Source organism: Macrosteles quadrilineatus, unplaced genomic scaffold (genome assembly GCF_028750875.1).
Source record: "Macrosteles quadrilineatus isolate MER2022 unplaced genomic scaffold, UCM_ALF_1.0 Scaffold_5__1_contigs__length_97177068, whole genome shotgun sequence".
NCBI classification, from domain to species: domain Eukaryota; kingdom Metazoa; phylum Arthropoda; class Insecta; order Hemiptera; family Cicadellidae; genus Macrosteles; species Macrosteles quadrilineatus.
In genome coordinates, this window is record NW_026542598.1 from 26,048,174 (window position 1) to 26,061,775 (window position 13,602).

A 13,602-nucleotide genomic window follows, 5' to 3' on the forward strand; every position below is an offset into this window, starting at 1 on the left:
CACCTAAAGGTGGCCGTGCTACTGTGCTCTTGTAAAGTAAATAATCCACGTGTTAAGCCACGGCTGCCTTTAACTAGGCCATGGCCTGGTAGAATTGGCAACGTTGCAAGTAGGGTTGTTTAGTGTCAGACGTCCCATAAGATTACATGGCAGACAGGTGACATCGGTTCATTAAGTTGCACTTTATTGATTAAAATTTAAATTTATGAACATAAATTTACTAAAATATGGAAAATAAAACGTACAGAATTGAAAAACTAAATAATAAGAAATAAAAATCCATATCTGTACATTTGGAGCGGAGTCAATATTTTCATAGTCCAGTAACCAAGCTTTCGTAAATACACAAATACCATTATAATACCATTACCATTATAGCTGCTTCCAAACAAAACAGCTGTTACAACCCTACTTGCGACGTTACTACTTCGAAGGCCATGGCCATGGTCAGTTAAGGTCGGCCGTGGTTGTAACAGCTGTTTCGTTTGGAGGCAGCTAATGGTATTTGTGTATTTTTCCAAGAATATGAAAGCTTGGTTACTGGGCTATGAAAATATTGACTCCACTTTAAATGTACAAAAATAGATTTTCAATTTAAAATTTGTTTTGGTTTTCAACTCAGTTTTTTCAATATTTTTATAAATTTATGCTCATAAATTTAAATTTATATGAATGATACGCGAGTTAATGAGCTGGTGTCTCCTGACTGCCATGTTATCTTATGGGACGGCTGGCGCTAGACAACACTACTTGCAACGTTGCCAGTTCTACCAGGCGTCGGCCTATCGTTAAGCCTCTGAGCTGTGTGGCCGTGACGTAAGTAACATAAGTAAAAAGTAGGCTATATGGTTACAGAGTCCATGGCATTACCTTTTGTCAATCAGCTCAAAATTTGTATTTTATGTAAGTTGTAACAACAGTTACAGCTGATTAACAAAGGTAAAGCCTACTCCTTGGTTAGCTTCATGATACATTTTGCTTGTAGCACTCCGAATATTAGTTAACAAAGTGAAGCTCATTATTTGTTTTTAAACCTTTATCATATTTTAGGTTGATGAATTTAATATTCATCAGCCATAATCTACAGTAATGAACGACCAACGCTATAAGCTTGTTGTTTATTTTAACCAGCCGTAACTTATTAGCCATTATCAAAACAGACCAAAAAAGATAACAATACAAGCTACACCTTATAACACCTGTAGGTCAGTAGGCCTACTACAAAATATATATGTCTTTTTAAGTACCTCCCTATAGTAGCGTGCTATACGATCCTGTCGATGGACTGCTCTAGTAAAATGCCGAGCTAGGAAATCATAACCACCAGTGAGCTTATAACAGTTAAAATAATGAATGCAAACCCTTTAAATTTAACTTCAATTATATCAATTACCTATTTAAAATGGGGATGGCACTATGTGCGTATTTTTACCCAAATATGAGTAAAGAAGGATGATTGAAGGATGAGTGGTGCGATCATGTAGTCTTGTTAGTGACTAAGGCCGACATATTCCTTGGGCACAATCAATTAATAGCCTAAACAGCTAATGGCAACTAAGGGACCTACAGTTTATAGTGGAATCCAAACCACATTCTTGCCTTGATATTAACGAATTGGTATAACTATCAGGATAGTACTTCGGATAGTCGTAGTACTCACTATTGCGGACGTTGATCCACACCAGGGAGTATCGCATCCACAGTGCATCTGTATAAATATCCACAATTCGATAAGATATACTTAAACATCCGATTTATAATATTTTCATTGGGTCAAAATAATAGAGTACCGTATACCTAATTAAAATCCAGGCACATAGAATTGTATGCATTGATCGTGCATTGTTCTAAAAGTGGTGTGCGTAGTATTTAAATAAAATATGTTCAATCAAATTTGTAATCTGAACCACAACGTTTACACAGGAGAGGAAGCGAATATATCAGCAATAAACCGTATGCTCGCAGTTTTTGCCTGGAGGAACAGAAGAAAAATGCGGACTTGGGTTTTATTTTCCGATTTGAAATCCTGCAATAATATCGAGTTTATATGCATAGCAGTAATATAAAACGTAGCCATGGCTCTTCCAATTTCACCCTTTTACGTTTTGAAATTCTATCTGCCATTTAAATAATCTTAGAAAAATATATTGTATTCATGAGCAGGTTGCATTTGAACTACATACTTTATGGTCTCTCTGGTACTTTCTAAAATTAGTCAATTAAAAAAACAACTTATAAGTACGATAAATTGTTCAAGGAAACAAATCTTGCACTAAGATACAACTATCAATAGCTTAAGACTTTTATGATTGAAATTGGGTTCTTCGGCCCTTTTTATATTTGAAAACTAGCATAGCTACAATACTTAAGCGTTGTCCACCATCATGAAGTTACCCAGATGCTGGATTTTTTGCAGAACCACCAAAATCCCAGAAATATTGCACTGTTCTTTGGTATCCATTACATGCGTGATTGACATATGGTCCAAGGAATCCAAAATAGAATTTGCAAAGCATAATCTTGCCATAAAAGAAAAAATAATTCGATATTTATGATAGTAAATATACGGTAGTTAGTTTTACACTAATTAAAATATACCTCTCAACCATGCTACTGTATAACCTTTTTATTGAATACATTTACATATATCAAAACCCTTTTTTAAGTAACTTAGTTCAAATAATGTTTTATTATATAAATAGGCATATATGTGTCTTCAGGAGCAAGCAAAGAAAAAGAATGTACAAAGTACAAAAAATGATTCAAACTCTGACACAGACTCCTATAAATCTCCTTACCCTTGACAGCATCTTTCATAAACATGCCTTTCTGTCAGGGCAACATTTTGTTTCACTTATCTAGATATACTCGCATCTCAAACATGTATTTCTGTTAGAGGCAAATTTCGCTTCACTTTTCTAGCAACATTCATTTTCATATATATATTTTTGTTAGAAAATCATTCGGTTTAAATTTTTTTTAGGTATAATCATTAAAAAAATATACCCCCGCTGCAGCAATCTTGCAGACAAAGTGAATTTAAATTTGTCTGATTGGATAGTAGATTCATTACGATAGAAGCATCTTCTCTGTTGGAAATTCGCTAAAACATACATTTATTTCTGCCAGATCTCTATTGTTGGTTCATTTGTCTAAGTATACTCGCCACGCATAAAATGCATTTCTGTCAGAAAAATGTTTTGTTTCAACAGTCAGGGTACCCATACGTCATAAGCACACCTTATCTTCCCACTGTACTTTCTTGTCAAAGAAACATTTTGTTTGACTCAAGTAAATTGAATAGAAAATCACATAAACACTCTTTACATTTTTCAGCTAAATATTATATTATCATGATGCAACATGTTGTTTTACTTTTACTTGCGTCTATCATAAACCTGTCTTTATGACAACTTGGTCTATCTTTCTCGAGACGTTTCAACTCCAATTCAATGACAAAAATTTTCATGTGTTTGTTATTTTTAACCGACTTCCCCACTACCAACAAAAGGAGGAGGTTCTCAATTTGTCTGTGGCGATGTTTTTTTTTTATGTATGTTCACCAATTTCTCTGTGATTCTTTTACCGATCAGCGTGGTTCCACCACCAAAATAACCAGGAGAATTTCTATTAGGTACCATATAAAAACAAATATTAAGAAAAATATTTGTTTGGTGAAAAATGCTGAAAACCTCAAATATTCAACATTTATTTTGTTTATATTTTTGCAAAGAAGGCAATAAATAATAATAACATTCCTACAGCTGTTAGTTAAAACCATTTAAATGAAGCTACAGACAGTTTCTTTATGAAACAGTTGCTTCATATTGATTAATAAACTATTTCTTGCCATGGAGCCTAAATAAGTTACATTGAAAATACCCCCGCCGCAGCAAACCTGTTGACTAAGCGAATTTCCATTTCTCTGAATGATTTTCAATTGAATCTATTTAGGTTTAACGAGTACCTAGGTTTGCTGCCACAAGGAAACTGAAACTATTAAAGTGTGTTTTAGTAAAATATTAATAGCTTAGTATAAAATAGATAAATTTGCCTAGTTTGATCAAAATATATCCATAAACAAACAAACTACAACATTTTCAATATTCTCCATAAGAATAACATGGTAGTTTTTAATTTACAATTTTTTGAATTTTCTCCGTAACTATTAACCGCAAAAAAACACTTTGATATACTAAATTCTTTGTTTTTTTTAAGCTCTTTAATATGGTCTAGAGATAAATTGGGAAATTTTGTGTTTTGGGGGTCAAAAATGAGAAAAACCAATTTTTACCCCATAAAACCCACCGGGAAACCCCGTTCCCATGGTCCGATCATGCTGGTTCGCGAACTCATTCAAGTTTATCTCGCCTTAAACCTTTAAACCAAATTTAATCAAAATCGGACAAAAATTACTCAAGTTATCGCGTTCACGGACACATATATATAAATCTATATATACATATATAAAAATTTGAACGAATGGTGTTTTTGGCTTCTGGGGACATCAAAATGAAAAAGTAAATCGGTCCCGGGCCTAGGTTTTACCGTGCCACCTACGGTAATAGCTACTTCTCTATAGGGAAATTCGCTAAAATGCATTTTGTTTCGGTTACTATGAAAAAGGTATTTAAAAACGTTTGACCTGGTTTGTGTATGATTCTGTTTTGAGTATTGAATGTTCTTACTTAGGCCTACGTCTTAATAGTGTTAAATATTTTAATTACTAAACATGCATTTGAAGATGTGGAATGTTTATTAATATTCTTCACTGTCAATAATATTATGCCTGCTTCGGAAATGGGAAGCTGATTTGCAAATTTCGACTATATCTTGAGCAAACAAAACCACCTACCCCTTACACCACTTTTAGCTGAACCAATCTTTCATATACGTATTTTTCAAAGGTAATATACGTGATAACAACCGATTTTCTACTTTTAAGAGATTTTTAGTGCTGGTGGCTGAGGAATAACTTTCTTATTGTTCCAAAAGGCTTGAGACCTTATTGTATTTAGTTTTATAATGTAGAAGTACACCAATTGCAGGAAACGATGATGTCTGGCATTTCAATATCTCTAGGAAAGACATTTAGTTTTCATTAGGCCTAATGTTATGGACAACTCTTTGTTTTTTTTTAGGAAAATCCAAAAATGTTAATGATTATACCCATTGATTATTTAACCTGAACAGGTGACTCAAGCAGTTTAAAAATAATGATTGTTCTGTGGCACTTTTGATTGTTTCAAACAGTTTTGCTTATCAAAAAACTTCAAGTAATTAATATATAACAAATTATACAGTCACTAAAAATCATAAAATAATTTATTTTTGTAAAAAAATACAACCGACTTCAAATTCTCTAAAAAGAATGAAATAATTTCAATAAAGTAAACTTTTGTATTAGTCAAGCTCACGTATTTCAAGTCGGCGTGGCTCTAACTGCAAATACGAATAAAATAAAAGATATTGAGAGTGTATTTTTAAAATCAATAAATTTTAGCTGGATAACATAAATATATAAAAAAAACATACTGAACTATTTTGTTTATATATATCAAAGGAAGTATTTTCTTGTATTTTATGTTTACTTCAGAATTATTGCATAATGGAAATAACAAACACAAATGTTCTATATGAATAGGAAAATAATTTATTTTGATATTATGATAAGGAAAAGAAGCTAGTTTAAAATTAAAACGTTACTTTTCCAAGTTAGAAACATGTAAATACATAATAATCTTTTTAAAGATATTCGTTAATACCACTATAAGATTACAGTATAATCACCTTTAGTTATGGATAGTCACCTGCAATGTGGGCATCCTCTTTAAATTTTGTATCAAAAATCATCATAGAGCCGCGCCGACTTAAAATACGTGAGCTTGACTAATACAAAAGTTTACTTTATTGAAATTATTTCATTCTTTTTAGAGCATTTGAAGTCGGTTGTATTTTTTTACAAAAATAAATTATGTAAATTCGAGTTTTTTTATTGATGTTAATGAATTTAGTTTTATCTCTTAAGTTAAGAGTAAGTTCATCTCTTGATTTCATTACATATTTAAGTCTTTAGATCATTAAAAAGCTGGTTTATAGTTGATCACATAAAATATATAAAAATCAACAGTGATAGTATAATTTTAATTCATCGAAGACCGAGGTCCCTTCTTTAACTATCGGTAATACACTGGCAAAGTACTTGAGGAATTATGCATGAAAAGAGCCTGATGGATTATGAACAACAATTTTACAAAACGGGTTGTCGACATATAAAAGTGTACTACTGTTTACCTTGTATGTAAAACAAAAACTATACTTCATTATTAATTGACGAAATAAATGGTGTAATTTAATGTTAGTTTACTATGTGCTAGGGACGTGAAAACTCCGAATCTCAAATCTCAAAACCGCCTAAAAAATCTCAAAAACTTTGAACTTTGGAAAAATTTTGGTTTTGAGATTTGAACGACAAGTTTCAAGATTTAAAACTAAGTATTGATTCAATTAAATATCAATCTCATATCCTTTAGTGTAAGTACTTTAATTTATTTCAAAGATGGGTTTTTATAAAAAAATATGTTTTTTAGGTTTTAAATGGATGAAAAAAGTTTTCCGTTTAGGTTTTAAGATTCGAGATTCTACACTTCTGGTTTATACCATCACCATTATATATAAACAAATATACACAAATATATGAAAATTTAGGGTTAACATGTTTTTAATTATTTACCTTTACAATAGGAATAGATTGATTTCAGATGCTTATATTAAAAAATGTGTATATTTTTCCTAATTTCAGTGTTATTTATTTATCATACATAATTCTTATTTCCACGAACAAGAAAATAACTGTTCGCAAAATAATTAGTTGCTAAATTGTTAAGTTTAAAGGTATTTACATTTAAATAAATAAATCATGATAGTGTGTATTAGGTTTATAAATAAATTTTATTTTAATGAGTAAAACGATTTGGTTATTTACTGTATAAATGACAGTAAAAAACATAATATTCAAGAATTTCTGATAAAACATTTAGTTCTGACTATCAATATCCATTTTTGGTGGAGAATGCAAGCTATAAATTTTCATATCTGCTTTTGTGCGACAGGAGAAACAAAATAAATCCGGTTGGGTTCGCCATTCAATTCTAAACCTCATGATAGCCCAGTATTTCATGTTTGAATTGTGTTAGTATAATTATTAAAATAAGATTTTATTTATTATCAAAAAGTTGTTATATATAACTATCGTTACGTTGGCGTTGCTGTTCAATATACACCATATCATACTCCCACTTTAGTCAATATCAGTACTTAGCTAAAGTACACTAATTAATTATCAATAGAGATCATAACCATTAATCCTGACCCATTATGCGCCCCATATGGTCTCGGGGCCAGGAGGACCTCTTATATTTATATTCTCAGTATAAATTTAGTATTGTAGTTGAAGCTACTTCAACATTACTAAATAATAAATAGGACTCTTTAAACCTTAGACATTATCAAATTTTAAAATTACTCAATGTGTTATTTTTAGTAATAACATCAAATAATTGATTTTTATAGTAACAAAACCATTTTGATATGAGCTGAGCACAAGCTTAATGTATTAAAATAAATTGATCGTGTGGGTTATCGGATTGAATAATTTAATACATATACAGATTTCGTCACACGAGAAATCTATTATCGAATCGTCCTGAAGGGAAGAACATATTATTTTTACTATAGGTGGCACGACTAGACCTCGACCCCGGACCTAATTAATTTCAATTTTTATGTCCCCAGAGGTAAAAACACCATTAGTTCACATTTTTTTTTGAAATATGTGCCCATGAACACAATAACTTGAGTAATTTACTTTATTTACCTACTTGAGTTAATGTTGGCCCGAATTAGAAGAATTTGGACATCAATGTGTAGGGCTGGATACATAATTGAATGAGATCACGAACTAGAAAGATCAGGTCATGGGTTTTCAAACTGTTACCCTTAAACATAGAAATTGAATCCATCGAGCAGAGCTTAAAAACTAATAATCTTGTACATTGAAGCCTTGTAGCAGAATTTAAGATTATGATAAAAATTCATAAAAACTGAGCGTTTTAAATTATTCCTATGTTATTCCTACCCAAAAGTAAACTGTTTTAGTTTTCTTGTTTATTAATAAATCTTTATCTAATTTGGCAAACTCTTCTATTTCATAGGGTAGTTCTTTAGGCATTTAGTTCTTATGGCAGAAAACCTGGGTAATTATGAAATATAATGTTATTTAAAGTAGGAAATAAATATGAAAAGCTTAAGTAAATACTTGAGTAAAAATACAATCAAACAATTGGAATTTCGCAAAGTCTACAGGTTTGCTGGGACGGGGGTATTTATTTTCTCAGGTAGTTGTACTTTTAGGGCTCCGAACCACGGGATTGATGAGGGTTGAATTAGAATGTTCTTATTATAAGTTGTATAAATATTTTGTACTGGTGGAATTAGGTTAACTGGCTGGGTAGCCGAGTTGTTCTAGTGTTCGCATTACAATAGAAAGGTCGCCGGTTCGATCTTGAGAAAAGTGCACGATTACTAGAAAAAACCAAAAGTGTGTATTTTTTGATATTTCGAAACTAAACCCAGCTGTCCTTGATTATTGGGCTTCAAATAAATGGTTTTGACTACTAAAACATCTGATCTTGGTCATATCAGTAACAGAGCTACAAAGATCATCTCACACCATTCTACTCATTTTTTACTCATAGTTGGGTTAAAATACGCACCTAGGTGGTGTCCCCATCTCAATGATTGATACTTACTTTACTTTCCGTGTTGATTGATAATTGATAATTAATTTCCATACAGACTGTGGATAGGGGATTACGTATGGTTTTATCAAATAGACTACCAGTTGCTTTATTGAATCAAATAATTCAAATAAACCAATGTATGGATTGTAAAACAAATTGATATACCAGAAACGTAGAAAATTACAGAAACCATTCGACTCGTACATTGGCTGTATACATTCTGAATCGTCCATGCTTCAATTTTCATTTTTTTAGGGAATATAGACAAGTGGTTTAAACGCAAGTTAAATTAGGTACGTGCGTTAGGAAAATATACAATGTTTCTATAAACGAAAAATAAAAAAAAATCGTGAGGGAAAAATGTATCCTCTAATCTGGGATTTTAAATATAATTGGTGGATTAAGAGGTGCGAATATGCAATTAACAGTAATCCAAGTCCGACAATTACAGACTGGGCTAGTCCACTCTAATCCCTCAGTCATATGTGGCAGATTGCTAGCTTTGACGTAGACCTCAGATATCTATTGATTGATCAATAACTGTTAATGAAACTATAAATATTTCAATATTCTGGTAGGTTGCCGTGAATATAATATAATTTTGTTTTGGCACTACAACCATGTTATCTAATATTATACAGTTTGGTTATAAGCCTTCATACACAAAAAAACTTGATTTAAGTTTTTTTGGCAGCTGTATTAACCATTTTCCTGAGGGATTCTTTTTGTGACAGAATATAGGTGGGAAGTATTACATTGTAGCCTAAACACTCTCTCGTCACAGCAAGTAGACTAAGCGAATTTCAAATCACAGACTATAGACAGTCTGAGCTCAAATTCATTCAGACTCTCCTTAAGCCTCCGAAGACTAAATGGAGAACATATAGAAACATCTTAATATTCCTGTATTGGCTGTAATCTATTGAATTTAGCTGCAGTTAGAGGAGCTGATAGAAAACCGGAGGAATATAAGCAGTTGGTATTGGGTAGCCGTTACCTGAAGTACGTCCGCTTACAGCATCATAACTTTCTTCCCCAATACATAGTATAGTATATGGAGAAAGTATTGTCTTCGTAACAACTTTTGAGTTTCAGTTATGGGTGCATATATCCATTTTGCCCCCCCCCCCCTAAACAAAAAAGTGGTATTCGAAATGATGTCTGTGTGTGCCTGTCTGTATATGTGGATGTGTATAGAGCTACAGACCACATCCGTGGTCTGATTTTGAGCAAATTTGGTATTTAGGTACTACTCCACGGTATCTCAAGGTATCTTTTTACTTTTTTGAACTGTTTATTTTTAAAGGGATTATTCCCTAAAAAACCCAAAAAATAACGGTAAAATCGAATTTTTACAAAAACTACCCGATTTTGGTCGACATTTAGTATGTTATACTCTTTTAACCCCAAACGAAACGGTATAAGCCCCATTTATGTAAAAATTACGGTTCAAAGGTACCAATTATGTGTTTTCCCCATTAAAACTCCATAACATAACGGGAAAATCGGATTTAAAAAAACCGCTTGACCTGTTTTGACTAGCATTTAAAAATGTATTTACGGTCCTTATGATTAGTAATACAATTTTACAATCCCCATTTCTGTACAAACTACGGTTGAAAAGTTATTAAAACTTAAGTAATTTCCCCATATAATATCATACTCCCATCGCTTACCGGGTTAAAGGTGAAAGGATAAAGCTTGTAAGAAACCAACGTGAGAAAGTATTAGTCAGAATGCTGATACTATTTATTTCACCGTACATTGAGTAATATTAAATTTAGATTTATCTATTTTTTGTATCCCCTGCCAGAAAAGGAACAATCACAACCAACAAAATCATATAAACAAACTTTGAGTACGCACTATACAAAAAACATTATAATGTTTCATAGATTATCAAAAACATGCCTGAAACAGTCTGTTTAAAAAGTTTACCAGCAGACCATAAAACTGAGGCTGATAAACCAAGAATATAGCTACAGTCCATTAGACACCTGCATCATGTATAAGGTCACCTTCGCCTTACTTCCATCGCCATCAATTCAACTCCCTTTAACTTTAAACTTTCCTAAATATGGTAAGCAGTACACATAATCGTAGTAAGTTTCCCTGTTGTGAATTTACATTCCTTAGTAATGCACATTACACATTTTTAGTCGAGTTTTCGACCACTGGATGACCTCTAGTTTATTTTAAACCACATTCTGCAATGTTATATTCTTGATCTAGTTTTGCACTTTTTGAAATTATGATTGTGTTTCTTTTTAAGGGACTTCTTAGGGGATTTTATCAAACCCTCAAAGTTTTGTAATATGTATTCCAGAAAATGAACTGGGAAAATAAAAATTTTTGGTCGTACTGCAGCAAAAACGGCCGTTTTTAATGCACGAGTCGCGGGTCTAAAGCAGCGTTTACTCTCTAGTCTAGTAGACGTTTTTAGGCTCTAGGCAGTAAAAATCAGCTCAGTAACTTCCATTCTGCAATGTTATATTCTTGATTTAGTTTTGCACTTTTTGAAAATATGATTGTGTTTCTTTTTAAGGGACTTCTTAGGGGATTTTATCAAACCCTCAAAGTTTTGTAATATGTATTCCAGAAAATTAACTGGGAAAAGAAACATTTTTGGTCGTACTGCAGCAAAAACGGCCGTTTTTAATGCACGAGGCTTGGGTCTAAAGCAGCGTTTACTCTCTAGTCTCTAGTCTCTCTACTAGACGTTTTTAGGCTCTAGGCAGTAAAAATCAGCTGATATAAACTCAGTAACTTCGATTGTAAACCATTGCGTGTATCGAAAGTACCGGTATGAATCGATTGTAGTTAATTGTTGCGTTATTGTAAATAGTTCGACATATCGATAGTAACTTGCAAATTGTGGTAACACAGCCATAATAGACGAAACTATTGAATCACGTACTAAACAGCTGCTTGTTCCATTAGCATATTAGAATTAGAATGAAAACAAGTAAATAGTAATTTTGAGAGTTAATCTGAAAACCGTTTGAGTTAATAATAATGGTGCAACATGACAAAAAATATAGTTCATCACTCGGGCAAAAAGTGTCTTTTCAACCCTCGCTCACTTTCCCTCAATGAGCGAAAAAAACTTAATCTCGGGTCGAAAAGAGCCACTTTAGGCCCTAGTGATGAAATACAGCTGTGAACTGTCATAAAATTGGTTAATTTTCGATCCAACTACAGTTTGGACATAGCTCTAGCGACGAAAATCTTCTTGAGTGCTTGGGAAAATCGCAAACATTGTCTAGGATACTGAAGTAGACTAACCAAGTATATGGATAGATGAGTAATCTAATTTGACTATGAAGAAACGAATTTTTTAATTGAAAGAATGTCTATGAGTAAAAGTGCTCTAAAGCAAACAGCGTGTTATTTGGTGCGGTTGTGTGACTAGGGTATAATCTGTAACATCTATTTTTCAACTGCCCTACATAACCGATTTTTACGACTAAGGTGTAATTTTAAAGCTCACGAACTAGCGGAGAGAAAAATGGTAACTAAAATCGTAATTTCCTTTATGACTTCGCCCCTTAGCATTTAACAAATTTCTTAACTTCGCTTCCTAAGAGTCAGTGACGCTGACCAACTTTCTTTTTAACAGTTGATACCTTAATTGAATGTTTAACCACAGTCAGGTTGTAAAAAGACTAAACAATTTATGAGAATGGATTTTAAATATATTTTGATCATTTAAACCTGGAGATAAGTAAATCACTGTTTATGGTAACTTATGGATCTAAATTTTCAAATTTGATCAATTTTAAATTAGTAGTTCTTACCTACCTAATAAATGTCGCAACCACAATCTTTGAAAAGTAAATGGATAATATTTGTTTTGCCTTATTGAAATGCCTAATTCGTGCACGGGACCCGTTGTATTAATTTCACTGTATAAACAAGTCGGAACAGACGAAGTGTAGGTAAGTGAATCTTTAGTGGAACATTTATGCAAGGAGAAATATATAGCCCGAGCTGTCGTTAGGATCAAGATATACAAGGGTGTATTTCACCGCTGTGGATCTTGAGGTACATAAAATGTATCGTAAACCACGACGAAAGAATGTTAACCAAAAATACAACGTAGTATTTCCCTTCAGTACAACACCGTCTCAAATTTGTAGTTATTTGATTGTGATTGCGGACTATAAATTACTGTATTTTTGCGAGTTTTCATTTTTCTATCTTATATATACTTTGTGCAAAAGGGGTTTCACTGTTACACCATTTTTCCAGCCGTCCTTCTTGACGGATTTTCATGATTGATGTGTCATTTTAAAGATTATAACCTAGCGGAGGGACGAATGGCTAGAAAGAGGTAATTTCCTTTAGGATTACGCCCCTCTTGCGTTTGATCTATTCCTAGAGTTCGCTATAAAAGATTCTGTTATTATGCTTACCCACTTTCTTTACAAAGGTTCAAATAATTGTAATTTAACAGCTGATAGTTCAGTTGAATCCTGTAAGATCCTATATTCTACAAGCGTGTGTACGGGTAAACTTTTTTTCGTCCGAGTATTTTTTTTTGTTGAATGTGGGATATTTGGCCATGTGAAATCGATTGGAGTTGGTCACAATGCTGGGAAAAACCCAGTTTCTGTCATACAGCCCTTGAAAGTGCCAATGTTATCGGCAACACCTTTTTGTAGAGGCAGTTAACAAAAACAGCTGTTACAGATGTTTATTGCCACAATTTGATTTTACGTGTAAACAAAAATAACTCCATTGGTTAGTTTGGACTAAAAATTTTAAAGAATAGTTGTACTATTTAGTTTTTAGGTACAGG